Raw genomic sequence first — 6,000 nt, 5'->3', positions numbered from 1 at the left:
CAGTCTCTGAGTTTTTCAGGGTCCAGTCTCTGGGTCTATCAGGGTCCAGTGTCTGGGTCTATCAGGGTCCAGTCTCTGGGTCTATCAGGGTCCAGTCTCTGAGTTTATCAGAGTCCAGTCTCTGGGTTTATCAGGGTCCAGTCTCTGAGTTTTTTCAGAGTCCAGTCTCTGGGTTTATCAGGGTCCAGTCTCTGGTTTATCAGGTTCCAGTTTCTGGTTTATCAGGGTCCATTCTCTGGTTTACCAGGGTCCAGTCTCTGGGTTTATCAGGGTCCATTCTCTGGTTTACCAGGGTCCAGTCTCTGGGTTTATCAGGGTCCAGTCTCTGAGTTTATCAGAGTCCAGTCTCTGGGTTTATCAGGGTCCATTCTCTGGGTTTATCAGGGTCCAGTCTCTGGGTTTATCAGGGTCCAGTCTCTGGGTTTATCAGGGTCCAGTCTCTGGGTCTATCAGGGTCCAGTCTCTGGGTTTTTCAGGGTCCAGTCTCTGAGTTTTTCAGGGTCCAGTCTCTGGGTCTATCAGGGTCCAGTGTCTGGGTCTATCAGGGTCCAGTCTCTGGGTCTATCAGGGTCCAGTCTCTGAGTTTATCAGAGTCCAGTCTCTGGGTTTATCAGGGTCCAGTCTCTGAGTTTTTTCAGAGTCCAGTCTCTGGGTTTATCAGGGTCCAGTCTCTGGTTTATCAGGTTCCAGTTTCTGGTTTATCAGGGTCCATTCTCTGGTTTACCAGGGTCCAGTCTCTGGGTTTATCAGGGTCCATTCTCTGGTTTACCAGGGTCCAGTCTCTGGGTTTATCAGGGTCCAGTCTCTGAGTTTATCAGAGTCCAGTCTCTGGGTTTATCAGGGTCCATTCTCTGGGTTTATCAGGGTCCAGTCTCTGGGTTTATCAGGGTCCAGTCTCTGGGTTTATCAGGGTCCAGTCTCTGAGTTTTTTCAGAGTCCAGTCTCTGGGTTTATCAGAGTCCAGTCTCTGGGTTTATCAGAGTCCAGAGTCTGGGTTTATCAGAGTCCATTCTCTGGTTTACCAGGGTCCAGTCTCTGGGTTTATCAGGGTCCATTCTCTGGTTTACCAGGGTCCAGTCTCTGGGTTTATCAGGGTCCAGTCTCTGAGTTTATCAGAGTCCAGTCTCTGGGTTTATCAGGGTCCAGTCTCTGGGTTTATCAGGGTCCAGTCTCTGAGTTTTTTCAGAGTCCAGTCTCTGGGTTTATCAGAGTCCAGTCTCTGGGTTTATCAGAGTCCAGAGTCTGGGTTTATCAGAGTCCAGTCTCTGGGTGTATCAGGGTCCAGTCTCCTTCCTAGTTTACAGGTAGATCTTTAGACCGGCTCACATGGACAGCAGTCTGTCTGAAGTTTTTTGTGAGTTCCTTCCTCTCTTCTCTTTGTTCTAGTCCTCTTTTCATCTCTGACTCCTCATGTGACCTCGGCGTGACCGCCCCCCTCTCTCCTGGCGTCTGCTCCATCATCATCATCATCATCATCATCATCCGGTGCCCTGGCTCTGTGATAATAATGCCCACCATCATGTCTGATATCTGTGACCGTCATTACGGCTGGTGTCAGTAAATCCTGAGGGAGGGGGTTCCAGGAAGGTGTTTGTTATCACAGCTTCCTCTCTCTCTGTACTGAAGCTGCTAAAGCATCACCTGAGGGTTGATAACATCAATGTGGAATAAATATAATGATTTTAGTGCTCTTCTCCCCTCACAGGACATGTTGGGATGAATGTCTTCAGTGTTTTCTTGCTCTGAGCGTCAGTACAGGTGCTAATAACCTTTAAATGTTAGCGTGATTATAATTAAACTAATACATTAACTGTTATGGAAGCAGGAAAGTGCTCCTCTCATTATGAGCTCAATAAAGCCAGAGGAGAAACCAGCACATCTGTGTTAGAACCATGTGTATGGAGTCATTATTGTCGCAAAAATCAAGAGCAAATTTTCAGAGTGTGGCGTACTGATTTTAAAGAAGCAGAATGGATGTGAGGGGAAGAGAATGTTTGACCTCTAATCAGACATTTAGAGCTCTAACAGAGAAGATCTCAGACCAGGGAGGCCGTCTAGACCACAGAGGGGGTTTGGATGGAAAGACTGGAGAAAATCTGATCCAACATCCATACGTCATGACCTCAGGACGTTAAAATGTGTTCCTGAGTTTTACAGCCATAATGACCATACCTTTCTCTTTGAGGTCCTCAGGTTCCTGCAGGTGGCTCTAAGTTTGAGTCCATGCAGACTCCGGTGGATCCTGTCTCTGTGTTGGACTCTGGTTTGTGGCGCCACCTGTCTGCCTGTTCTCTCAGGTAGAACCTCTGTGGTCTGAAACAAAGAGATGAAACATGGTTTTAATCTTCTGTTTAGTCTGAGGGTGTTTTACTGCTCTGCTACAGGAGGGAGAGGTTTGATGATCCACAACAGCCGTCTGATTAAAACCTGCTCAGAAACCTCAGATTTACACTCTAATAAAGCTCCAGTCTCAGGGAACGTGGACTTTCATCAGGACGGATCAGAGGACTGCAGATAAGCCACGGCAAGAACACAGCAACAGTTTCAGCAACGCTTAGCAAATAAATGGATAAATAAAAAAAGATAAATGAGTAAATAAATAAATAACAAACAAAAAAAATAGATAGATAAATAAACAAACAAACAAATAAATGAATGAAAAAAATTAACTGATAAATAAATAAATTTATAGATAAATAAATAAACAAACAATGAATGAATGAATGAATAAAGGAATGAATGAATAAATAAATTGATAAATAAATAAATGAACGAATGAATAAATACATAAATAAAAAAGTAAATAAATAAATACATAAAAAAATTGATGCAGAAATAAGTTAATAAACTCATAAATAAATAGATAGATAAGTAAACAAACAGACAAATAAATAAATAAATTAAAAATAAATAAATAAGTAAATGAATAAATCAATCAATCAATAAAAGCTCATCTTAGATCTGGTTGATAAACAATAATCTAATCTACTGGACAAAACCGGACTGGACCAAACCGGACTGGACCAAGCTGGACTGGACCAAACAAGACTGGACCAAACCGGACTGGACCAAGCTGGACTGGACCAAACCGGACTGGACCAAACCAGACTGGACCAAACCGGACTGGACCAAGCTGGACTGGACCAAACCAGACTGGACCAAACAAGACTGGACCAAACCGGACTGGACCAAGCTGGACTGGACCAAACCAGACTGGACCAAACCGGACTGGACCAAACCACACTGGACCAAACCGGACTGGACAAAACCGGACTGGACCAAACCGGACTGGACCAAACAAGACTGGACCAAACCAGACTGGACCAAGCTGGACTGGACCAAACCAGACTGGACCAAACAAGACTGGACCAAACCGGACTGGACCAAACCGGACTGGACCAAACCGGACTGGACCAAACAAGACTGGACCAAACAAGACTGGACCAAACAAGACTGGACCAAACCGGACTGGAAAAAAACGGACTGGACCAAACAAGACTGGACCAAACAAGACTGGACCAAGTCAGACTGGACCAAACTAGAATGGGACAAACTAGAATGGACCAAACCGGACTGGACCAAACTAGAATGGACCAAACCGGACTGGACCAAATCGGACTGGACGGAACCGGACTGGACCAAACCGGACTGGACCAAACTAGACTGGAGCAAACCGGACTGGACCAAGCTGGACTGGACCAAACCAGACTGGACCAAACCGGACTGGACCAAACCACACTGGACCAAACCGGACTGGACAAAACCGGACTGGACCAAACCGGACTGGACCAAACAAGACTGGACCAAACCATAGTGGACCAAACCAGACTGGACCAACCCAGACTGGCCCAAACAAGGCTGGACCAAACCAGACTGGACCAAACCAGAATGGTCCAAGTCAGAATGGACCAAACCACATTGGACCAAACCATACTGGACCAAACAAGACTGGACCAAACATGACTGGACCAAGCTGGACTGGACCAAACCAGACTGGACCAAACCAGACTGGACCAAACCGGACTGGACCAAACCGGACTGGACCAAACAAGACTGGACCAAACCAGACTGGACCAAAACAGACTGGACCAAACCGGACTGGACCAAACCAGACCCAAGTCAGACTGGACCAAACTAGAATGGGACAAACTAGAATGGACCAAACCGGACTGGACCAAACTAGAATGGACCAAACCGGACTGGACCAAATCGGACTGGACGGAACCGGACTGGACAAAACCGGACTGGACCAAACCAGACTGGACCAAACCTGACTGGACCAAACCAGACTGGACATAACTGGACTGGACCAAACCAGACTGAACCAAACCAAACTGGACCAAACCACATTGGACCAACCCAGACTGGACCAATCCAGACTGGACCAAACTGGACTGGACCTATCCAGACTGGACCAAACCATATTGGACCAAACCAGACTGGACCAACCCAGACTGGCCCAAACAAGGCTGGACCAAACCAGACTGGACCAAACCAGAATGGTCCAAGTCAGAATGGACCAAACCACATTGGACCAAACCAGACTGGACCAAACACGAATGGACCAAACCAGACTGGACCAAACCGGACTGGACCAAACCGGTATGGACCAAACACGAATGGACCAAATACGAATGGACCAAACCAGACTGTACCAAATCGGACTGGACCAAACCGGACTGGACCAAACCAGGCTGAACCAAACCAGACTGGACCAAACACGAATGGACCAAACCAGACTGGACCAAATCGGACTGGACCAAACCGGACTGGACCAAACCAGGCTGAACCAAACCGGACTGGACCAAGCCAGACTGGACCAAACCAGACTGGACCAAACCGGACTGGACCAAACTAGAATGGACCAAACCGGACTGGACCGAATCGGACTGGACGGAACCGGACTGGACAAAACCGGACTGGACCAAACCAGACTGGACCAAACCTGACTGGACCAAACCAGACTGGACATAACTGGACTGGACCAAACCAGACTGAACCAAACCAAACTGGACCAAACCACATTGGACCAACCCAGACTGGACCAATCCAGACTGACCAAACTGGACTGGACCTATCCAGACTGGACCAAACCATACTGGACCAAACCAGACTGGACCAACCCAGACTGGCCCAAACAAGGCTGGACCAAACCAGACTGGACCAAACCAGGCTGAACCAAACCAGACTGGACCAAACACGAATGGACCAAACCAGACTGTACCAAATCGGACTGGACCAAACCGGACTGGACCAAACCAGGCTGAACCAAACCAGACTGGACCAAGCCAGACTGGACCAAACCAGACTGGACCAAACCGGACTGGACCAAATCAGCCTGGACCAAACCAGACTGGACCAAATCGGACTGGACCAAATCGGACTGGGCCAAGTCAGACTGCACCAAACCACATTGGACCAAACCAGACTGGACCAAACCGGACTGGACCAGACAGGACTGGACCAACCCAGACTGAACCAAACCAAACTTGACCAAACCAGGCTGCACCAAACCAGACTGGACCAAACCAGACTGGACCAAATCGGACTGGACCAAATCGGACCAAACCAGAACAGACTGGACAAAATCAGTATGGACCAAACCAAACTGGACCAAACCAGACTGGACCAAACCACACTGGACCAAACCGGACTGGACCAAACCAGACTAGACCAACCCAGACTGGACCAAATCGGACTGGACCAAATCGGACTGGACCAACCCAGACTGGACCAAATCGGACTGGACCAAATCGGACTGGACCAAACCAGACTGGACCAATCCACACTGGACCAAACCAGACTGGACCAAACCAGACTGGACCAACCCAGACTGGACCAAACCAGACTGGACCAAACCAGACTGGACCAACCCGGACTGGACCAAATCGGACTGGACCAAATCGGACTGGACCAACCCAGACTGGACCAAATCGGACTGGACCAAATCGGACTGGACCAAACCAGACTGGACCAATCCACACTGGACCAAACCAGACT

This window comes from Cheilinus undulatus, linkage group 9 (assembly GCF_018320785.1).
Source record: "Cheilinus undulatus linkage group 9, ASM1832078v1, whole genome shotgun sequence".
NCBI lineage: Eukaryota > Metazoa > Chordata > Actinopteri > Labriformes > Labridae > Cheilinus > Cheilinus undulatus.
The sequence above is the reverse complement of the archived record's forward strand: the minus strand, read 5'-3'. Positions refer to the sequence as shown.